Genomic DNA, 25,470 nt, shown 5'->3' with positions numbered 1-25,470 from the left:
TATCACATTAGCACAATACGGTGTTCTCTAGTTTTCCGTGATTTCATTGACGATGTAATACGTGATTTCATATGTGAGGCGATCTGTGAAGCCGTCAGTGATTTCATTAGTGATGTCATTGGGGTGCTCATGCTCTAGTGTTGATGTGACATAGCTTTCAACACATGCCAAACATTTTAACTCGGGATCCCCCTCATAGATGCCCCTTATGATGTCAGTTGTGGTCTTGTTGATGATCCCCGCTGAGTGCCATCACCTCCCACATCTGTTGGGTTTTGTTGCCATGAATCAGATCATTTGAACTCTGTCTGAATTTTAAGGGTTTGTTATCCTGCATCGGCACCAGAGCCCATGGGCCATGAACTATGGCCATGGCTTGTTGCAATGACCTTTGGCCGTAGCCACTGTCTGTTTCACATCAATTAGTAAAAAAGAATGTTTCCCATATTTCCTTGCCTAGTAACTAACCATATGCCACTAGTCACCCGTCCATGCCTGGTGGCCAAGGCATTTGGCTCTACCCACTGTCCATGTTACAACAATTAGGTAAAATGAGCATCACTCACTGGCCATGTCTTTCTGACATATCTGTTGTCTGGCGCAAAACAAAAGAGGTGATGACTGGAAGGTTTGGAATTAATCTTAACCTCTGGCAATGCACTGGGAAACCCTCCAGACCATTTTCGTTCACCTGCTAAGCTGTAACAAAAGGGAAAGACCATATGAAAATCAAGTTTGGTGCCACCCCAAAAGGGGCAGTCTGGCACAAACTGCTTGGTCACATCCCTTCTGCATGAGACCAAAAGCATCCTCAAACATGTTTCGGCTTTGTGGGGCCTCATCGGTGAGGAGTAGATTGGGTCCCTATGCACAGCAGGCACAGGACCCATGTCTGGGCATACCCGCCCCACTCGGGTTGACTTGTGCAAAACAAAAGATGCGATGGCTGGAAGGGTTGGAATAAATCCTGATCTCTGGCATTGCTCTGAACAATCGTGGAGACCATCCTTATTCGCCTGCCAAGCCATTACAAAAGGGGAAAGACCAAATGCAAATCAGGTTTGGTCCCACCCCAAAAGGGGCAGTCCATCCCTTCTGTACGAGACCACAAGCATCCCAAAACATGTTTCGCCCTTGGACTTCATCAGTGAGGAGTAATTTGGGTGTCTAGGTCCAGCAAGCACTGGACTCATATCTGGGCAAACCCGTCCCACTCAGGTTGACTTGCACAAAACAAAAGAGGTGATGGCTGGACAGTTTGGAATTAATCCTGACCTCCGGCATTGCTCTGGGCAACCGTCCAGATCATCGTTCCTCACCCGCAAAGCCATTTCAAAAGGGCAAAGACCATATGCAAATCAGATTTGGTCCCATCCAAAAAGGGGCAGTCAATCCCTTCTGCTCGAGACCACAAGCATCGCCAACATGTTTCAGCCTTGTTGGGCCTCATCAGTGAGTAGTAGCTTGGGTCTCTAGACCGAGCAGGCATGGGACCCACGTCTGGGCATACCCGTACCACTCGGAGTGACTTGCGCAAAACAAAAGGGGTGATGGCTGGATGCTTTGGAATGAATCCTAACCTCTGGCACGGCTCTGGGCAACCATCCAGACCATTGTCCTTCACCTGCCAAGCCATTACAAAAGGGGAAAGACCATATGCAAATCAGGTTTGGTCCCACCCCAAAAGGTACAGTCCAGCCCTTACTGCTTGGTCATATCCCTTCTGAACGAAACCACAAGCATACCCAAACATGTTTCGGCTTTGTGGGGCCTCATCGGTGAGGAGTAGATTGGGTCCCTATGCACAGCAGGCACAGGACCCATGTCTGGGCATACCCGCCCCACTCGGGTTGACTTGTGCAAAACAAAAGATGCGATGGCTGGAAGGGTTGGAATAAATCCTGATCTCTGGCATTGCTCTGAACAATCGTGGAGACCATCCTTATTCGCCTGCCAAGCCATTACAAAAGGGGAAAGACCAAATGCAAATCAGGTTTGGTCCCACCCCAAAAGGGGCAGTCCATCCCTTCTGTACGAGACCACAAGCATCCCAAAACATGTTTCGCCCTTGGACTTCATCAGTGAGGAGTAATTTGGGTGTCTAGGTCCAGCAAGCACTGGACTCATATCTGGGCAAACCCGTCCCACTCAGGTTGACTTGCACAAAACAAAAGAGGTGATGGCTGGACAGTTTGGAATTAATCCTGACCTCCGGCATTGCTCTGGGCAACCGTCCAGATCATCGTTCCTCACCCGCAAAGCCATTTCAAAAGGGCAAAGACCATATGCAAATCAGATTTGGTCCCATCCAAAAAGGGGCAGTCAATCCCTTCTGCTCGAGACCACAAGCATCGCCAACATGTTTCAGCCTTGTTGGGCCTCATCAGTGAGTAGTAGCTTGGGTCTCTAGACCGAGCAGGCATGGGACCCACGTCTGGGCATACCCGTACCACTCGGAGTGACTTGCGCAAAACAAAAGGGGTGATGGCTGGATGCTTTGGAATGAATCCTAACCTCTGGCACGGCTCTGGGCAACCATCCAGACCATTGTCCTTCACCTGCCAAGCCATTACAAAAGGGGAAAGACCATATGCAAATCAGGTTTGGTCCCACCCCAAAAGGTACAGTCCAGCCCTTACTGCTTGGTCATATCCCTTCTGAACGAAACCACAAGCATACCCAAACATGTTTCGGCTTTGTGGGGCCTCATCAGTGAGGAGTAGCTTGGGTCTCTAGGAACAGCAGGCACAGGACCCATGTCTGGGCATACCCACCCCACTCAGGTTGACTTGTGCAAAACAAAAGAGGCGATGGCTGGAAGGGTTGGAATACATCCTGATCTCTGGCATTGCTCTGGGCAATCATGGAGACCATCCTTATTCGCCTGCCAAGCCATTACAAAGGGGAAAGACCAAATGCAAATCAGGTTTGGTCCCATCCCAAAAGGGGCAGTCCATCCCTTCTGTACGAGACCACGAGCCTCCGAAAACATGTTTCACCCTTGTTGGACTTCATCAGTGAGGAGTAATTTGGGTGTCTAGGTCCAGCAAGCACTGGACTCATGTCTGGGCATACCCGTCCCGCTCGGGTTGACTTGCACAAAACAAAAGAGGTGATGGCTGGAAAGTTTGGAATTAATCCTGACCTCTGGCATTGCTCTGGGAGACCGTCCAGATCATCGTTCTTCACCCGCCAAGCCATTACAAAAGGGCAAAGACCATATGCAAATCAGGTTTGGTACCATCCCAAAAGGGGCAGTCAATCCCTTCTGCTCGAGACCACAAGCATCCCCAACATGTTTCAGCCTTGTTGGGCCTCATCAGTGAGTAGTAACTTGGGTCTCTAGACCCAGCAGGCATGGGACCCATGTCTGGGCATACCCGTACCACTCGGAGTGACTTGCGCAAAACAAAAGAGGTGATGGCTGGATGCTTTGGAATGAATCATAATCTCTGGCACAGCTCTGGGCAACCATCCAGACCATTGTTCTTCACCTGCCAAGCCATTACAAAAGGGGAAAGACCATATGCAAATCAGGTTTGGTCCCGCCCCAAAAGGTACAGTCCAGCCCTTACTGCTTGGTCAAATCCCTTCTGAACGAAACCACAAGCATCCCCAAACATGTTTCGGGCTTGTTGGGCCTCATCAGTGAGTAGTAGCTTGGGTCTCTAGTCCCCGCAGGCACAGGACCTATGTCTGGGTAAATCCGTCCCATTCATGTTGACTTCTGCAAAATAAAAGGGGTGATGGCTGGAAGTTTTTGAATTAATCCTGACCTCTGGCATTGCTCTGGGCTACCATGCAGACCATTGTTCTTCACCTGCCAAGCCATTACACAAGGGGAAAGACCATATGCAAATCAGGTTTGGTCCTACCCCAAAATGGGCAGACCACCCGTTCTGCACGAGACCACAAGCATCCCAAAAACATGTTTCGGGCCTTGTTGGGCCTCATCAGTGAGGAGTAGCTTGGGTCTCTAGGCACAGCAGGCCGGGACCCACGTCTGGGCATACCTGTCCCACTCGAGGTGACTTACACAAAACAAAAGAGGTGATGGCTGGAAGGTTTGGAATTAATCCTAACCACTGGCTTTGCTCTGGGTAAGACTCCAGACCATCAGCCTGCCAAGCCATTACAAAAGTGCAAAGACTGTATGCAAATCAGTTTTGGTCCCACCCCAGAAAGGGCAGTCCTGTCCAAACTGCTTGGTTATGTCCCCTTTGCATGAGAACACAAGCATCGCCAAATATGTTTCAGGCCTTGTTGGGCCTCATCATTGAGGAGTTGCTTGGCAGGCATGGAACCCACGTCTGGGCATGCCCGTCCCACTTAGGCTGATTTACACAAAACAAAAGAGGTGATGGCTGGAAGTTTGGAATTAATTCTAACATCTGGCTTACAGACTTGGCCCATGCCCACTATTTCTTCCCCCTTCTTCCACTTCCATGGTAGATTCCACATGCAAATTCCATTTTAAACATCCTGCAGTTACTTCGTTATATCTTGTATTCCCATGGTTATAATTCCTGCTTTACTGCTCATTCTTTCTTCTCCCTTCTTTCATTTCGATGGTAGATTCCTCGGGCAAATTCCCATGAAGGCCTGCTGCAGTCACTTCGATGTACGTTTTATTCCCACGGTTATCGTTCCTGCTGCATGCAGTGTTTGCAGATTCATGTGGTAATGGAAAAATACTTGAAAAATGTAAATCTTCCCCATACCTTTTGACACTATCCTTGTGCACCCCTCCACCTTTTTAGGAACCTCCCCCCACCTCCCCAACCCTGTGTTAAATCTCCCCGACCTTCGCCTTTTACCCCCTATCACTTGCAGGTTCATGTAATTAATTTTTTTCAGAGCCCACCTGGCACCATTCCGGGGGATTCTCATGGTAACAGCAACTGCTTTGTTAAAGGGATGCTATGGTTCAGTTGCTCTAAGAAAAATGTTGTTAAATGTACGGTATGATTTAGTTGTTCTGATAAAACTCTTTGAAATTCAGAGAAAAAAAAACGTTGTTAAAGGGATGTTATAGTTTTCGTGCAACATTCAAAAACAGCACTAATGTACGAGATATGGAAAGCTCTGCAACCATAACTCGCTTCCCCACCATGCACTGGTCACACTTACTCCAAGGACACCAAAGATGACATCACAAATAGCGGGCTGTAGGCTTCCCATCATGGTATTACAGTGATAGCACATACCATTGAAAGTGATAACGGTGGGATCACATGCATCTCATGGTTAGTGGGGCACACAGTGGGCAGTTACATTCTCATGGATACACATTGCATGGGGCCAGATGCAGAAAGACACAGGGCTCTGGTCTAGGGTACACAGGGGTCGACAGAGTCCTCCCAGTTTTTTCAGAAGGCACCGTGATATGCATGTTTCCGGTGAAGCCACATTCAATTTGTATGTTCATGTGTCACTAAACTTTTTTTTTTAAGGACTTGACCCCTGGAAACACATTATGTTCAACCATGGTTGACTGCTTGGTTTCCCGCACGATGTGGAGATCAGCCTGGATCAACCATGCAGGTGCTAAAGAGAGAGCAGATGACTACAGAGTCTGCTTGCTTTTGCCATCCGCAAATAGCATGTGAAGTCCAAAGTGAGCTGTCATACAGGCAGCACCAATTAGAGATCTCCAGCATGTTAACATGTGTGCATTACTGTGATGGAAGTAGATTTCTCCATTTTGCAATGTTTGATACAGAAACTCAGGGTGGTAGGCATATTCACATGCCTAACAGTGTAACACGTGGTGACTCATTAGCCCATATGTGTAAGAGCATGCACCACTGAATGTTTCAGATCAGCACTATTAACAGCAAACAACTGATCAATGCAAAAAATACAGTTGCACTCATATGGTATATATCCTAATTTCACATGTAATAAGCTATTCTGGCAAGTAAGCCTGAGTGAACTTACTCTGACAAATAAGTCTGGAAGAGCTTGAATCACCCAAAGTTCATGATTTTTCGAGCCGGTCCAACTTCAAACAAACATTTAAAGATGTTTGATTAAAGTTTAACTGCGTGATTGCCTGGCTGGAGTCGCGTTCAGGTTTAGGCAGCTTTTAGAGCCAGGACGTCATTGTTGGAGACAGGCATACGACATTTTAGGAAGGGGAAAACGCTAGAGTGGAGATGAAGTAGTTGAGTATGGAGTTGACTATGGAGAGGTAGTGAAGGACTGGGTACTTTGAGCAAGAGATTTAGTGTGAGTTTTTGCTGTGTGACACGATCAGTGACTTTAAGTGAGTGAATAGTGCAAGTGCCATCTTTTGTGAATTTAGGGAGAGGAATCCCTCTGAGGCAGAGTAGCTTGGGAGAGACACGTGAGAAACAAGAAAGTCTGTGACTAAGTTACAGTAAGTGGCATATGTATCATGAGAAAACAAACTGTGTTGAGCTCGTTCTTCACACTAGGATGGAGCAGGAGTATCAGGGAATCCCTTTGGGCAGCTTGGTGAGACTCATGTGTGCATGATTTGGTGGGAGGAAACATTAGAGATTAAGTGAGGTGGACAATATGCCAGTTTGTGTCCATCTCTTTAAGTACTTTGATTAGAGGCAGCTTGTTGGAGAGTGAAGATTGCATGATTTTGCTGGTAAGAAGCAGCAGGAATTCAGGAAGGTGACTGATACAGCAGCCAGTGTCGGTCTCAAAAAATGAATGGATGATACATGTGTCATTGTGTGAAGGACACTTCGGAAGAGGAGCAGTTGGAGCCAAGAATTCCTGAAGGCACCTTATGGGAGAGTAATGCATTTGTGATTTTGGTCAGAGGAAGCAGCAGCAGAGTTTCAGGGGATGGGTGATATACCAATCAGTGCGTGTCTCTTGAAGTGAGTGGAAGAGGCAAATATCGTCCGGTGTCACCTGAGAGAAGGAGCAAAAGGATCTGAGATTCCCAGATCACAACTTGTGGGTCAGATATGATAATTTAGGTTTGATGGGAGGAAAACAGTCGTTGGCTATCTCTTTAACTGGGTGAATGATCCTGTGTCATCTCAGTGGCCAATCAGAGGAGGAGCAGGAGGACCTGAGAATACCTGAGGCCAGATTGTGGGAGAGTCACACTCACATGAATTATGAAGGAGAAAGCATCAGGAATGCATGGAGGTGGCAGATACATTGGTCAGTGTTCATCGCTTGAAGTCAGTAGAAGAGACACATGACATTGAATGAGATGCGAGAGGAGGAGCAGGTGGAGCTGAGATTCCCTGAGGGCATTGTGTCAGAAATCAAATGATTTTGATTGGAAGTGGCAGTGGTGATCCAGAGAGTTCGATGAAACACCAGTCAGTAAGTCAATGACAAATTATGACAATATTTCAGTAGCATAAAAATAAGCAGAGGCAGATGGAGAGGTTCTGATCATGTTGTTGTTCACTTGCACAGCAGCACTTGCACTATGCCCTCCAGATGGCAGAAATTCATGTAGTTTATATAACATATCCTTCAATTCAGGTCCTGCACCCCTGTCTAGGTCATACTGGATAAACCTGGGTATTGCACCACGATGATGAACATAAACATAGATTGACAGACAAGGTTGCACTTCTTATTTATTGAAGCTCATGAAAGAACAACAGGCAGATATTAAAACCATTGGATCTCAATCTCCATCAAAACATCTACTTATGAGTCAGACAATAATGATTTTGTCTTGCATTTGTATAATGCCTCATGCCATAGGTTATGGTGTTGACGCACGTTTGCTTGTCAGCGGGACAAAGAATGTGTATTATAGACGATTTAGTAATGGTATGGAGGAGCAAAATCGGGTAGATAATTGGGATGAGGGCAAGGGATAGCTAAAGTGCTCAGGACGACATGAGAAAGAAAAGGTGGAGGAGCTATGTGTACAATTGAACCAAATTTATCATGGGACTCAACTGTATTCTAAGAGACACAGCACCGAAAAGAGAGGTAGCTGGAGAATAGGTGTTCATCGTGTCAGTGGGTTTGACTGGAATTTACTCACCAAATGGTGAGCGTTGGAGTGTTGAAGCTAGGCCCAAGAAAATACAGATGTAAAAGGATTAGTACTCACTTCCCTGGGCCCCTAACACATTTGCGATGGGATGTACATCAGAAATACGAATTTGCCAAGTTTGCAAACATTCCCTGAAAAGCTAGAAAAAAAACCTTTACTATTTTGGTTTCCTCATTTATATTATGGTTACCACAAGGATTTTCTGTTTTGGCTATTAGGTGGCAGTGAAAGTGCCACCTTCAAGCTGAAACTATTGGCATTGAAATAGGAGTTTTAAAATAAGTGCTTCAAATAGTAGGATCTGTGAATGAGGGTCTCATATGCTTTTCAATGCAGATCAGATATGAGGATGGACACATAGGCTGTTGGTGTTGTTTGGTTATGTGTCCACACATTTAATGCCCATAAGTCAATTCTATATGGTTTTCCACCCATTCCCACCCATCACCACCCAGAAAAACACCCATTTTGCACACTTTCTCTGCATTGGTATTGTGTGCTGAATTTGGCAGCCATTTTTACTTCCAAAATGCTGGCTGCTATATGTTAATGTTTCTAAAAGTTATTGAACTTGTTTTTTTATTTAAAAAATATATACTAGAGCTTTTAAGTTATGTAATATATTTTTATTTATTTTGTAATAAAAAATAAACAGCTTACTGTTATACATTTTCTTGCAAAATGACTGAAAATGTCCATGCACTTACTTGTTGGTGTTGATCCAGTGTTTTTTGATGTAAGCAGTACCTGATTGGATGTGCAGTATGTTAGTGATGTCAGTATGATGTGATTGGGTCTAGAGTATGTTTTGTTCCTGGTCTGCGGGGCAAGGATTTCAGTTGGGACGTGGCTTGCTTGCACAGTTTCCCCGCTCAGTCAGCCTCCTCTCGTCTGGAAAGCATGTTTACAGGCTGTGACTGAGGAGGAAGCATGCTGGATCGATATGTGCAGGTCAAGCTGGGAATGAGAGGGTAACAATGATGGTTGCTTCTTGTCCGTGAGACACATGGGCACCCTGTGTCTGGAGCCTGTGTTTTGAGGATAAGGGAGGGCAGTTTGCCCCAGTTGTGCTGTCGCAGTCCAGCCTCTTCCTCTCCACGGTGCCACTCCAGAGGACAGTCACCATGATCGATAGCTGTAAAAAACAGTAGCAGGAGCAGCAGAGCTCCAAGGACATCATGCCTGCCAAGGACCTCGAGGCAATGACGAAGGATAAGGAGTACCTTGATCTGAACAGCCAGAAGAGTCTGAAGGAACGTGAGTGAGTCTGAGGTGAATGGAAGAGGGTGTGGGGGCAAACCCATTACAAACATGACTTCACCCAGGTCTCTGAAGCCCTGTGCCTTCAGACCCTCATGTCCCAGCTGCACATTGCCCAATACACACCATCCCCTGTTCAGACTTGTGCGGATAACCAACCCCTTCTCAGGTATGATATTTGTAGCGGCAGGGAATGCTTATGTTTTCTCCACCAACAAGGGATGTCATTTCACCAAAATTCCAGGGGTAGCAGAAGTGACATCACACAGCCCTTGACCTCTGATGACATCACAGGAAGTGATGCTATTTTACCCTGCCCCCAAGTGACATCACAGGAAGTGGTGGCACACAACCATTCACCCCTTCACAAAACAGGAAGAGGCATCACATAGCATAGTTCCTCAGTACACTAAGAAAAATATGATTAAGACGTATCTGCTTTGCTGCTCAGGTCCTTGGCTCCCAACACGCATAAAATCGTGGTCTTCCCCATTGCATTTCTTAAGGGTACCCCCCTTCTAGCACAATCCATAGCTTGCACACTCTCACATATGGTCCTGATCAACTGTGATGGTAACCTACCTCAACCTGTTGCTATCATATCTATGTAACCAGCCCCGCCCATGTTTTTTTCTTCTAGAACCTCTAGTTAATCTAATTATGCTTGGCTTGTTACTGACCATTATGTTTCCCTACAGCCTGGTACTAGACTGTCTACCCTGCCCTGGCAGTGCCTTTATTACCCTTGGCAAGGGCTTAGCTAAAGTAGCCTGTCACCGGCATTATCCCATTCCATGTCCCACACCCTTTCTACCTATTACTCCCCCATTCCTACCCATCCAGAATTACCCAATCACATCTAGTACAACGAAAGATCTCAAGATCACACCACCCGCAGAGATCATACCCCTAATCGATCAGGCGTACAATCCCAATAGCATTTTCAACGCAATCTCCTACCCTATTCAAGGTACCACCAGATTACACCGCTTAAGAACACGCACCTTCCTGCAGCCCCATACCAAATACAACCCACTTCGTATGCTGCCTACATAGTCCAAACCCAATAAACGGCATCATTCCAAACAACATAAGCCTCTGGATGACGATTTACTCAATCGACCCAACAATACCACAGCTGACCAGGCCCAAACACCCATATCTCTGTCTCCTATAGAATTATATGGCAAAATCAAGGTAGCCCATATGAATGCCCGATTATTAGGAGCCCACGCCATTAAGATCCACAACCTTATTATTGACCAAAAACGTGACATATTAGTAGTCACAGAAACATGGCTACACCAAGCCTCAGGACTCCTACTAGCACTAGCCATCCCCCCAGACTACAGTATCATCAGGGTTAATAGAGCTACTGGACCTGGAGGCGGTGTGGCTATAATAGCCAAATCCAATCTACTAATAAGATCTTGTCCAATCGATGAAATAGTAGGCTACGAACTCCTCTTCGCCAAACTGGCCACTCACCAGGAAACTACTTTCAACCTCTTGGTCATCTATAGATCACCTAACAGCAACACCCACCCTGACCTAGACATACCCCTGTTGTTAGCCCTACATATCAAGCTAAACACCAAATGTATTGTTTTAGGTGACATTAACCTAGCCTTCAATGAAGAACATGACTCTAAAGCAGACGCTTTACACAAAGCTCTCACAGATATGAATTTTACAAAGTTAGTCAAAGCCCCCACTCATTCCAAAGGTTGCACCCTGTTCTGGATACTCACTCTCAACGCCAAAATATCAATTGAGTCTAGTGTACCCCTTGATTGGACTGATCACTACAGCATCAACTTCTCTATGATTAAAAAGGAGACTAGCCCTCCCTCAACCAAAGAAACAGTCACCTACGAAACCAGAAACACCCGTAAGCTTACACTTGAAAACCTAGCCCCAATCATGGCGGATGCACTGTCATCTAATTTGATTACTAGTGATAACCCTTATCTCCTAGCAGAGGCTTACCATAAGTGCCTTACTGCCACCATTGACATCTCAGAACCCATAACAACCGAAACACGCTGCACTGACAACGCAAGAGCTTCTGGTTCAACAATGAGTTAGTCTTGCTGAGAAGAACTAAAAGGTCCCTAGAACATATCAATAAAAATCCCTGACATCAGACTCTGCCATAGCCTACAGAGCTGCTAACAAAACCTACAAAGCTGCCCTCATTACCCACAAGGCCATGGCTTACAATACATGTATCAGTAACAAGGAATGGTGGACGACCATCCAAGATGCTTTAACCTCCAAAATCGAGTTGTTCCAAAAGAAAATCTGCACCAAAAGAAAAATCCTAGCTGAGAAAAACACACTAGAAACCAACCTTGATACAACTAAGGATAACGGAAATCTCAGTTTCCAATTCACCCCAGCCTCTCAAGACACAGTGGCAAAAACTATTGTCAAACTCAAATCCTCGAACTGCTGTCATGGCCACTAACCAATGGCCCTTATTTCCTCCTTCCAAAGGGTCCAATTGGACCCTATCCGTGCACCTTTGGTGCCAGGCTCATAAGAAAGTGTGCTCTGTACACTTTGGATCCAAGGCACGTGTATCCAGGCCAGGCGTGGCCATTAGAAAGCATTGGAAGGCACATGCAATCTTCTATGGGAGTAGTGAGGTGGGGCCACAAGGCGGTGGTAAAGGGGAGTGGCTAGGGCCAGACTATTTAAGCTGGTCCCACCCGCATGTGGAGGGTTCGTGTTAATCTGCTGTATGCAGCGTAACGCTTACCGCCATCTGAAGCTATTACCTGTCTCCAGATTTGCATCTTCTGATTCCAGCTTCACATCTTTGTTGCACACCTACCTGATTCCATCTTCAGATCTTCGGCGCGCACCTACCTGATTGCGGCTTTACATCTTCGGCGCGCACCTACCTGATTCCAGCTCCACATCTTCGTCCGCGCACCTTCCTGATTCCAACTATACCATCGCCCGGAGCGCATCCAACCTCGATCCGGCATCCGCAGCGCGCAACTTACCTGAAGTCTGCCATACCACCGATTGAAGTATTACAAGCTTCACGCCAGTATCTCCAGCGCGCACCTTACCTGTCTTCTAATCCATCTTCTGTTGGGCGCCTCTTCCTCACCTGTCCAAGTCTTCATCAACGCAGAAGTCTTCCTGTCGTCAGGCATCCTCGCTGTTCTTCCATCTCACAGCCGCGGACAGCTCCCCGGATAGCCGTTCTCTGCTTTCCGACGCCAGGCCATCCCTGCAAGAAATAAATACAGCACAAGGTTAGAAACCACATAAACATTTAACTCTTGGCCGCGCAGCACCTAAGCCTTGCATTTCATTTAGAAACCCTACTTACCTTCTAGTGGGTTCTGCTCCATTTTTTTCTGACACCGCGTGGATACACTGTCAGCAACATGACTCAGCGGAGCCCTCTTCAACACCTATTGGGGAAAAGAAAGACATTATTAATGATACGGGCAATAATCATTGGGAAAGACTTTACAGAAGCATACGGACAATAATCATTGTTATCAACACTCACCTCACGCTAGGATTGGTCGCAGCAGGTCTGGGCCAGTACGCATACGGGCCAGTGAAGTAACTGGGTCCATCTATAGCACCCCTGCTGAAGAGAAGCAGGACAGAGAGCCCATCTTTGCAAAATAACAGGTGAGACCCTATGGGAAAACGCTTGTGCATCTCATTCTGGTACGAGCGGTTCGAGGGGGATCGCAATTCAGTCACAGCATTCTCACTGCCTCTTACCTTTCCCCAAGGGCATTGCCAGCAACCTGACCAGACCAAATCGCTGCAGCTGGGTGTAAAGCAAGATCCAGGGAAGCCAAATCCAGGGAGGGGTCCCACCGTGCCACAACATCTCCGCAGAGACCAGGTGAGCATAACAACTGCAAAGGAGAAAACTTCCCTGCCCATCTAGTTAAACTTTGCAGCCCTCTCCTCACCCCCATCATAACTAGTTTTGTGAAAGCTTCCTTCAACACAAATCAAGTTCCAGAAAGCATAAAAGAAGCGTGGGTCACCCCCCTTCTAAAAAAACAGCTTTCGACGCAACAGTGCCCACAAATTACCGGCCCATAACCACGGTACCATTTCTGCTCAAGATTATCGATAACATTTTTTATAATCAAATTCAAACACATCTTGAACAGAATCTACTCATTGGAGAGAGACGATCTGGATTCAGGCCGAACCATAGCACAGAAATGGCTCTCCTTGATCTGAAACTCCAGATTGACAACATCAGGGACTCGGGTAAACTCTGCATATTACTACTATTAGATCTGTCTGCAGCTTTTGACTTGGTGGACCATGACAAACTCTGTGCCACGCTAGCTAAGGACTTCTGCTTCTCTAACGACGCCACTCTGTGGTTGAAATCCTCTCTAGCAGAATGCATGTCTAGAGTAAGCATTGGCAAAGAAGCAGCCGACCCCATACCAGTCTCCATGGGGGTTCCCCAAGGGCCCTGCCTCTCACCCACTTTATATAACTCCTACACTAAGCTCCTCTTCTCAGCACTGGATGCTATGGGTGTTATCCATACCAACTTCGCAGATGACTCATCCCTATATCTGGGGACTATGAGCAAGACACCACAACTATCAATATAATATAGTCAATAATCCAAAATTGGATGGCATTGAATAGCCTCTGCCTTAACAATGAGAAAACTTAAATTCTCATTGTTGGCTCCCAAAACAAAATCAGAGCACTCCACCTAGACTACTTAGCTATAAATATTGATGGTTCCATGATCTCTGTGTTGAAACATGTTAAAACTCCAGGAGTTTACTTGAATGCTAATCTTACTATGACTAGACAAATAAATGCCCTATCAATCTCCACATCCTATACCTCTAAACGGATTGCATTGAGTCGCCAGTTCATGTCACCTGCAAACTGCATCACACTAGCAAGAGCATTAATTCTATCTAAATTGGACTACTGTAACACCTCCAGCACCAACTTGGGGAAACTCCAGCTAATGCAAAACAACGCGCTACGAGCAGTGTTGGAAATCAAGAAATCAGATCACATCGCCAACATTAGGAGAGAGACATATTGGTCACCCATTAAAGCTAGAATTATATTTAAGGCACTGTGCATCACCAATAAATGCCTCTCCAGTAAGGCTCCCGTTTACCTAAACAAGGCTATCTGTAAAAAAGAATCTGCGTGCATGTTTAGATCCAACACAAAATCATTCCTTGCTGTCCCCTGGTTCAAAAGCTCCAGAGCAGGAGGGAGTAGCTTCCCTGTATTGGACCCTAAACTTTGGAATGAGCTCCCCGTCAATATGAAAAATGAAGACTCCTTCCACCCTTTCAAAAAACTCCTATATACCTGTCTATTTAACTAGTACTAGCCCCCTTCCCTTCCCACTTCACTCCCAGCTGCTCAGTTCCATCTCGAGGCCCCCAGAATGGAAATGAATCCTAGAAGTTGTCAGATATTGTATTCATGTACTGCATATACCTATGTTAATAATTGTACCAGTTTTTACTTGATGTGATGTAACTCTATTGTAGTAACCACAAGATATCTGTAATAACGCTGTGATACCCCAGGTTCTGGGCGTTTAACAAATGCAATAAATACAAATAAAATAAAATGGTTACCATATCACTGTAATATGATATTATTTCTTCTGCTTGTCTGTTTAGAGGAATCCTGCATTTTCTTGCACACCATATCATCATAATTCGCCTTTCTCAAAATCCTAACTGTTGTGCCAGCCTTGTGCATTGAGCAAATCACTAGGCCTTGTTAAATACAACCAAACAAATAAAAAAAGACTCCAGCAGGCTTTACTTTGGTTGTGGAGGACCGCATAATTAAGGATTCTATAGTGGTGTAAACGAATGGGACGTTGTACATTTAGGGACGTTCATAGTGGTCATTTTTGGGGGATGGCTTGGTTGCTCCACCTGATGTTAAGTAACCAATTACCTACACTCACTATCCCATACTAGTATGGATCGTATACTTAGATATTCACTGAGAGCCTATCACCCATACTAATAGGTTTTTTTTGTTTGCCACATAGGATGACGTTAGTAAAACATAGGTTAACGTCACTGATGACGAGTTTTGTGTATACAATCTCAGTTTTTATTAGAATGCATTGAGTAAGAGAATTGAGCAAATTTGTTGATCTTCGTTGTACTCCCTGTTTTAGATCATTGATATTAAAACCGTTTTCCTTTTGCCAACTACCTGAGTCATTTTGGTTATCGATGTATGAATAATAATCTGCATCCCCATCCGTCACCAGGGTAATTGCTACTCATCTTAATGGGCTGAGTTGATCAGTTCATGTGGTAGCGGAGAGGATGGGTCAGAGCCATTGACATAAGTAAACTTAAGAGTCCCAGCAATATCAAACAACCTTTGCATTCCGCTGAAAGGATGAGAAGCTTCCCGTAGATAGTGGTTAGTGTCATTTCAAAAAGCTTGCAAGCGCAGTGTGACGGGTCCCCTGGTTTCTGCAGGATCCCCTCCCACGTCTACGAGAAGCTGATCAGACAGAAGGTTGAAGAGGTGGTAAAATAGGCGTACAATCCCAAGAGTTAGAAGACGCAAATGCGAGTGGTGAGTAAAAACTGAGATAGTTGGCAAAATGTATGGGTGATGAGTGAAGGGAAGAAGTAAGATAAGGGAAAGTAGGCGGATTAAATATAACATGAGGATAAGAGTGTTTTATATATATAGTGAATAGACATTGACTTGAGTGTGGCCAAGCACTAGAGCTATCGTGAGAGAGGCCACGATAATAGAATATGCCCTGGCCTGCATTTTAAAGAACGTATCAGAAGAAATCTGAACCTTGAGTACCCTAGTGGATGATGTAGAAGACGAATTTGATTAAAAACAAATCTAAAGAGGTTGATTTAAACTCTGTATGGGGTATTTTAGAGGGCAAGACAGATCTTAGAGAAGACTGTAGAGAAGAATATATGGGACCAGTCGAATTTGTCTGTTTTATGTGATTATGAAAATGATGACATCATAAGTGGAAAAAAACAAATTGATTGTTTTGAATTGAACTTGGTAGTTGTCTTTTAGCAAGATCAAAGTAAAAAGTGTGATTAAAGGGATTGGAGCCTGCGACGAGTGGTGCATGCTCATATTGTGTTATTTTTCTGAAACTTACCTTATAAATCTGTGATTAAAGCAAGTTGGTGTCAAACAGGTTAAGAGTGACGAATTAAGGATGGAGGATATTACTCCACTTGTGCATCTTTGCAAGCAGTTGCTGAAACATGCACCTAAGCTTAGACAGTATAGCGTGTAATGGGTTAAGGGAAATGCAGATAAAATGTTTTTGCCGTGGCATAGTTGCATGCAGCGTACATGGGGAAAAACTAGACAAGTGACTTGCTAGCTTAGAGCTTTGGAAAATGCACCAGGAGGAAAGAGATGAGCCACCTCCTATAGATTGGATCCTTAATATAGGCAATGAGGGGGGTGAGGAGCCTTCTGCTCCCCCCGCCCCATTGGAAATAGACAGTGAAAGGAAGAAAGACGATGGGTTATACCCATTAAGGGAGCTTAAGCCACCAACAGGGTATAACAACCCGGCATATGAATCACCTACACAACGCAGTGACGAGGGTACAGAGAAAAATACTGAGAGAGATTTAATCTCTAAGGTCCCGAAGGGCAAGGAGAGACACGATAAAGAGAGAAGTGATCGAGCAAGCACATCTCTAGATATAGGAAGAGAAATAAAGAGATGGAAGGGAGAAAGAGATAACACTGATCAGTTAGTGCTCTTACAGAACAAATGGATGGGTGTTCAGATTTTGCTTAAACTCGATGGTAAAGGCATCGAGGATGCACAGCAAAGGGAAGATCAAGATGAGCAAGATAAAAAGAAAAAAGAAAGAGGGGAACAATTGAAAGATGAAGAAGCGAAAAGGAAGGATAGATAAAGACAGGAACAGATATATCAAGACAAGCAATTGAGAAAGCAAGAGTGAGAAGAGGCACAAAGAAAACGTGATAACAGAAAAAGAGCAATCGATGAGCAGGAATGGCTAGAAAGAAAAAGTATAGAAGAGGAGGAACAGAAGTTAAGGGAAAAGAGAATACAGAGACGAAAGGATGAGGAGATACGAAGGGTAAACGAGAGAAGGGATATGAAGAAAAAAGAAGTAGACAGGGTCAGAGAGGAGGCAATGAAACAAAGAGATTTTGACGATGATATAGTACCTAAAAGAAGGCAGAGAGCACACAATCTTGATCGCTTGGAAAAGGAAGTAAGGAATCCGAATCAAGAAATAGCTTGGGAGGTTATAGAGGAATTCTTCCCAGAATACGAGTCATTACCAGTCCCATCTAGAGTAAATCGAGAGGACAAGTTTGATTCTAGGAGCATTGGGTAAGCCATAGATAAAGTTTATCATGAAATGAAAGCCCAGAAAGAATCAAAAGGGAAGGAAAAAAATTATCCACTTGAGAGCACTCAACTGTACGACACAGAGGGAGCCTCATGTAGTACGAAGTATAAATAGCAGTCTTTAGATAGACTGACACTGAATAGAGATGAAGAGGAGAGAAGTTGCATGAGTTTGGCACAGAAAATATCAGACGAAGACAGAGACACCTTCTGTGATGGAGAGAGAGGGGATGCATGTGGTTGTGAGGGATGTTTTTCAATGGATAAGGAAGTAAGATGGTCAGACTTAAATGCACCTATATCTAGGACGTCAGAACCATTGACACAGTCAGACCAACCTAAAGGCAACTTCATGGTGAGAGGGGGAGTCGCCACCATATGTGAGCAGATTAAGATCGCTGCCAGGAAGAAGGCGGTGTGGGAATATTGTCCCTGCGGTGGACAGACACATGATGAGAAATGAGAATGAGTTTGGGGCTTCAAAGTTTACCTTACTAGAGAAAGGGGGGGCCAGACCACAGTATATACCGTGGCACCAGATGGACAAGGATAATTCAGTTTAACTTCCGGCACTGGGAAATGGGTACATGAGTTAGAAAAGATGATGGGAGGAAATACATTGGCTACAGGGGACATTAATGGTCTCCAGGTCGCCATACTTGGTGAGAGAGCTGATGATGTTTGGTCAATGGCAGGATATGCTGGTGTTACTACAGTTAACACTGCTCATGATGGAGCACCGTTAAATAACTGCAGAGCGGCAGTCTGGAAAGCGCTTAGAGTACTGTATCCGAACACGTCCGGTATGGGAGCTAAAAGGATGAAAACGATGCAAGAAGGGGATGATCCGCTTGATTACATTCAGAATTTTCAGGAGCAGTGGAGCTTGGAGACACGCAAAGCTTGGGGAAAAACTATACCTTTGTTCTATCATATATTGTGCCAAGGGCTGCCAGAACTTGTACAGAAGCAGCTCAAGAAGTTAGTTGGATGGAAGCAAAACCGTGGTCGGAAATTCAGCTGACCATCGCACCTTATTGCAGACTCTTGCAGGAAAAGAATCACAAGAAAGATGATGTAAGGGAAGGTGAAGAGGCAAAGATGGTACCGAAAAAATGCCATTGAAGGGGCAATGTTGACTAGTGTAGATGGATTGAATTCACAGCAAATGGTGAATATGCCACAGATGAATAACCAAAGGCAGTTTGATCAGGGCAATAATGGATTTGCTCCATGAGGATTTTGAGGAAGAGGCTTTCAGAGTAATCAAGGGAATTGACAAAATAATCAGGGAAACTTCCAGAATAATCAGAGTGGGTTTCAGAAGATGCAGAATGGTAATCAAAACATGTAGGATGGGCAGATTAGGAGACCTCCTACATGTTGGACATGTGGGATGACAGGACGCTTTGCTCGAATGTGTAGAAGTCAAGGGTTTGCGTAAAACTGTTCTGACTTGAGTGTCGTGTAGATCGATGAGACCTCCGTCCCCAAGTGACGCACAGGGGAACAAAAAATAGAAACCCGCTGTGCGACCCTTGAGGCCACAGGTGAGAGATGTCTTCCCAGATCCACGGAGCCTCTGGAACACCGATGCTGCTGTCAAGAAGGAATGAGGTTAAGCACCAGGCAATCACAATATAGGCAGGTAAACAAAAGAATCTAAAGTGTCTTACCTATCTGGTGTAAGGGAGACCTAGGTGACCTAGTAGGGAGGTTCGAGGCTCAAAAAGATGCAGCGGTCCCTGGAGTGGCAGAACCGCAGGTAAGCGTGGATACAGGTAGACCACCTGTAAGATAGGGCTTGACTTGGGCGTAGAAGAACAGCAAGATACGCAGGGATGATCCAAAGACAGGTCGATGTGCAGTCCAAAAATCCGGCAACAGGTAAACAGTTCCAAGCAAAGGTACAAGGGGTGTCCGAGAGAGTCCAAGATCGAGTTCCGTGGTCGAGGTAGCAAAGAGCAAGTAATAACGCCAAACAGGGTCCGAAGCCAGCTGAGAAGCAATGATCGTCCTGCCTCTCAGTTCTTTATACTGTGTGTCCCTGGGTCATGTGACGTCTCTGGGCCATGTGACGTCCACCAGGATCACGTGAGGAACGCCACACTGTATCACGTGACCGACGTGATGACGTAACGCCGTCCCTTCTGCGATACATCCTCCAAGGCAGTTGCCAATGCAGGAAAGGTTGTAAACGAGCCCGTACACCAAAGAAGGTACGGTGTTTTCGGTTCTGTGGGTTCACCGAATCCCTTGAGCCTCGAAGCTGGGGCGGAGATGTTTGGGGAATGTGAGCAGTGCTCTGATGTGGGGAGGCCTGATGTGCTGAGGATCGCCTAACATAGCCCCTCCCCAACGGCCCACGACCCCGTGGGCAGGATGGATGGTCTAAATGGAAACGGGCTACCAAGCGAGGGGCGTTCAAGTCAGAGGCGGAAACCCATGATCGTTCCTCCGGGCCGTAACCCTTCCAATCCACCAGATACTGGATCCCTCCCCTAAACCATCTGGAGCCCAAAATGGCCGACACCTCAAAAACGTCAGGAGAGGACAAGGACACCGGCGCAACAGGGGTACGAAGACGGACAGAGTCAGGACAGGGTTTGAGGAGGGAGACATGAAACACAGGATGGATGCGCCAAGAGCTGGGAAGCACTAGACGGAAAGCCACCGGATTAACAACCTTAGATATCACATAAGGGCCGACAAAGCGAGGTAGCAACTTCCGACAACCCACTAGGCGAAGATGACGGGAAGACAACCAGACCCTGGAACCCACCACCAGAGGGGGAGCAGCCCGACGTTTGCCATCCACACGGGCCTTCATAGCAGCCTTTGCTTCAGTGAGATGAACCACTGTACTAACGTGTAAAGCAGAAAGATCCCTAAGACATGTCGTGGCCGCAGGGTTCGCAGAATCAGAAGCATCAGGGACCGGCAAGACCTTGGGATGTTGGCCATAGAGGGCGTAAAAAGGAGAAAAACCAGTGGCTGAATGAGCCGCATTATTATATGCGAACTCCGCAAGCCGTAAAGCGGCAAACCAAGAGGTCTGATGTTGCAATATAAGGCAACGAAGGTATTGTTCCATAGATTGATTCGTCCTTTCGGTCTGTCCATCGGTCTCAGGATGATAGGCCGAAGAATACCTGGTATCAATGCCCAATAGCTTTGTCAGGGATCTCCAAAACCGAGAGGTGAACTGTGACCCTCGATCAGATATAATGACCGAAGGAAGGCCGAATAGCATGAACACATGTTCAAAAAACAAATCCGCTAATACAGGAGCCGAAGGGATCCCTTTGCAGGGAACAAAACGGGCCATTTTAGTGAACGTGTCCACCACCACCCAGATGGATTCGAAGCCCTTCGACTTGGGGAGATCAGTAACGAAATCCATCGTCAACGTATGCCAGGGCCTGGGAGGTACTGGAAGCGGAAGCAACAACCCAATTGGTCGACCCCTTTGATGTTTAGCCTGAGCACATACTGCGCATGATCTAACATAACATTCTACATCGCGCTTCATAGAAGGCCACCAACACCAACGCTTGAGGAGATCTAAAGTGCGCTCTTGTCCGGGGTGAGCGTTAAAGGGAGCGTCATGAGACCACTCAAGGGCCAGATTACGTGTGTCAGGTGTGGGAAGGAACAGGCGTTCATGTACGAACGGTAATCCATCAGAAAACACTGGGTCCCATTCTCGCAACTGGTCAGAATGATCGCTAGTCCAGGATCAAACCGAGTCTATCAGTGACAATGAGGGAGTACAGAGACAAATCACATGACTCTTTCCGAGAACAGTGTCGGGGAATGTAGGCAATTGGACCCCCCCCGGGGAACGTGACAAGGCATCCGCCTTCCCATGTGCCGTTCCAGGACGGTGCATAATACGGAAGTCAAAAGAGGAAAAGAAAAGATGCCATCGGACCTGTCTGCTATTAATGCATTTCAGAGAGGCCAAATCCTGTAGATTCCGATGATCGGAGTATACTGTGATGGGATGTTTAGCCCCCAGAAGATGATGACGCCAAACATGGAAAGCGTCCATGACAGCCAAGAGTTCTTTTTCCGTAACGGTATAATGTGACTCAGTACTGGAAAACTTACGGGAGTGGTATGCCACTGGATGTAATTTGCCTGTATTAGGACATGTTTGTGACAGTACCGCCCCGAGGGCAAAGGAAGATGCATCTGCCTCGACTATGAATGGAAGATCAGGATTGGGATGTTGGAGTACCGGTGCGGTAGTAAAGGCAGTTTTCAAAGTCTCAAAAGCCTCCTGCTGTTCTCTCTGCCACTGATATGGTAACCGAGGACTAGTCAGGGCCGTGAGCGGGGCTACAATCGTAGAAAAGGAAGAAATGAAACGCCTATAAAAGTTGGCGAATCCTAAAAAGGCCTGCAAGGACTTGAGTGTTTGAGGTACTGGCCAATCTAAGACTGCTTTGACCTTAGAATCGTTCATGGATAACGCCCCAGGGGTGATGTGGAAACCCAAAAACTCAACAGAGGTCTAATGGAACTGACATTTCTCAGGCTTGGCAAATAAGGAATGTTTGCTTAAACGGGTTAATACTTCTCGGACGTGTTTTACATGGTCATCAAGATCACGAGAGAAGATCAGGATGTCGTCCAAATACACAACCATGTACACATCCAGAATATCCCTGAAAATGTCATTCATGAATCGTTGGAACGTGGCCGGGGCGTTACATAAGCCAAAGGGCATGACAAGATATTCGTACAAGCCGTAACGAGTACAGAAAGCAGTTTTCCACTCGTCTCCCTCGCGAACGCGTACCAAATTGTATGCGCCGCGTAGATCGAGTTTGGTAAAAATGGAAGCATGTGTTAAATGATCTAAGAGTGGAGTGATTAACGGGATGGGATATCTATCCTTCTTGGTGATCGCGTTAAGACGCCGATAATCCACACAAGGACGTAAATCCCCCTCCTTCTTAGGTACAAAGAAGATAGGACTTGCCGCTGGTGAAGTGGAGGGGCGGATGTGTCCTAAACGCAGGGCGTTCTGTACATATTCTTTTAACACCAGTTCCTCCGAAGGAGACAAAGAGTAGATCCTGCCCGAAGGAACAGTGGAATCAGGAAGCAATTCGATCGGGCAGTCATAAGTTCTATGTGGAGGAAGTACCTCAGACGAGCCACGATCGAAAACTGATTCGAAAGCCCGATATTCTGGCGGAATCCCAGACACCAACCCCCCAACAGTATGGGACTGTATGACTTCTGGATCGTCAACTGGCAGTGTGAGTTGTGCTAAGGCTCCCAAGGCCCGAGAGGGTGTGTCAGGGGCTTGATGGATCGGGAGACAATAATTCTGACAAATATCGGACTCAAAGAGTACAGTGCCTGCTTGCCAATTGATCAGTGGATTATGTTCACGTAACCAGGGAATCCCTAGTATGATACCGAATTGAGGTGCGGTGATCAAATCAAAACATAAGGTTTCTATGTGTATGTCTTGTATGTTCAACAAGAGGGGTGCAGTTTGATGTCTAACAGGACCAGAAACCAATGCGGAGCCGTCAACGGCTTGGACATGTTCCGGTCGTGTTTTTACCACTAAGGGTAGATTGAGGGAATGGGCCAAATCAATATCTATGTAATTACCAGTGGCACCGGAATCAATAATGATATTGACTGCATGTAGAAGGCCAGTAGAGGGACATAGAGTAGCCTTTACGGAGATGGGTTGAACACGAGCAAAGGCAAGAGGGGTTCCCGGAGAAGATGATGGGACACTCGACCTGGTCTCCGGTTCTAAGGTCGAGCCATCCGAAAAACCTGACTCTTCTTGGGACGTCGAGGACACTCTTTCACGAAATGTCCAGTGGTGCCACAGTAAAAGCACGCATTATCTACCCTTCTACGTTCCCTCTCAGATGTTGTAATAGGACTGCGTACCCCTCCCACTTGCATAGGTTCTTCAGTACCGGAAGCGGGAGTATTAACAAGAGTAGGAGAGGAGGAGGCCCCCAATTCAGCTCTACGCTCCGATCGGCGTGCATCTACCTGCAGGACGAGATCAACCAATTCCTGATACTGAGTAGGCATAGAAGGGATCACTGCTAAAGCGTCTTTCATAGTGTTACTCAACCCCCTATAAAAGACCACCGCCCGCTTATTTTCTGGCCATGATGTTTCTGCAACTAGCTGATTGAACCGGGTGATGTAATCTATCAGGGTTCTTTTGCCCTGAGTCAATTCCAACAACTCCAAATCCCTAGACTGTGCCTTGTGTCGAGTATCGAATACTCGGGACATTTCTAGGACCAACAAATCAAAGTCATAAAGAACCGGGCTATTGTTTTCTAACAGGGGATTAGCCCAAGCGGCAGCTGTTCCAGCTAAATGGGAAAGGGCGAAGGCGGCCTTAGCAGTGGACGTGGGAAAGGCCAAAGGCCTGCATAAGAAATGTAACTTGCACTGGTTAACAAAGGTTCTGAATTTCTTGGGATCACCCTGGTAACGTTCAGGAGCAGCCAGGGGGGAAGGAGTTGGGAGGATTATTGGAGTCGGGACTGTAGAAGTAGCCAAGGGAGGGGGTGTAGTGGAGGAGCTGCCATCTCCAAACTCAGGGTCTGCAGGAAGGGAATGCTGAACGCTCTGTATGGTATCCAACTTTTGATGGATCACTGTGTTCGCGGCGGCCATATCTGCCCTTAATATTGTAATTGCCTGAACTAGAGCAGTTATGGGTTCGTCCGTGGATCCCTGCATCGTCTAACACGACTATACGGCTTCTCAGTCTGTTCTGACTTGAGTGTTGTGTAGATCGATGAGACCTCCGTCCCCAAGTGACGCACAGGGGAACAAAAAATAGAAACCCGCTGTGCGACCCTTGAGGCCACAGGTGAGAGATGTCTTCCCAGATCCACGGAGCCTCTGGAACACCGATGCTGCTGTCAAGAAGGAATGAGGTTAAGCACCAGGCAATCACAATATAGGCAGGTAAACAAAAGAATCTAAAGTGTCTTACCTATCTGGTGTAAGGAAGACCCAGGTGACCTAGTAGGGAGGTTCGAGGCTCAAAAAGATGCAGCGGTCCCTGGAGTGGCAGAACCGCAGGTAAGCGTGGATACAGGTAGACCACCTGTAAGATAGGGCTTGACTTGGGCGTAGAAGAACAGCAAGATACGCAGGGATGATCCAAAGACAGGTCGATGTGCAGTCCAAAAATCCGGCAACAGGTAAACAGTTCCAAGCAAAGGTACAAGGGGTGTCCGAGAGAGTCCAAGATCGAGTTCCGTGGTCGAGGTAGCAAAGAGCAAGTAATAACGCCAAACAGGGTCCGAAGCCAGCTGAGAAGCAATGATCGTCCTGCCTCTCAGTTCTTTATACTGTGTGTCCCTGGGTCATGTGACGTCTCTGGGCCATGTGACGTCCACCAGGATCACGTGAGGAACGCCACACTGTATCACGTGACCGACGTGATGACGTAACGCCGTCCCTTCTGCGATACATCCTCCAAGGCAGTTGCCAATGCAGGAAAGGTTGTAAACGAGCCCGTACACCAAAGAAGGTACGGTGTTTTCGGTTCTGTGGGTTCACCGAATCCCTTGAGCCTCGAAGCTGGGGCGGAGATGTTTGGGGAATGTGAGCAGTGTTCTGATGTGGGGAGGCCTGATGTGCTGAGGATCGCCTAACAAAAACAGAACATTTTTAAGAGGGGCGACTTCAAACACGCCTGCATATTTTCAGCAGAGTGGAGACAGGTTTGTTCAGAATCAAACGATGCAACAGACACAAACGC

The sequence above is a fragment of the Ambystoma mexicanum genome, chromosome 5p (genome assembly GCF_040938575.1).
Source record: "Ambystoma mexicanum isolate Mex_15411 chromosome 5p, UKY_AmexF1_1, whole genome shotgun sequence".
In the NCBI taxonomy this organism is placed as follows: Eukaryota; Metazoa; Chordata; class Amphibia; order Caudata; family Ambystomatidae; genus Ambystoma; species Ambystoma mexicanum.
The sequence above is the reverse complement of the archived record's forward strand: the minus strand, read 5'-3'. Positions refer to the sequence as shown.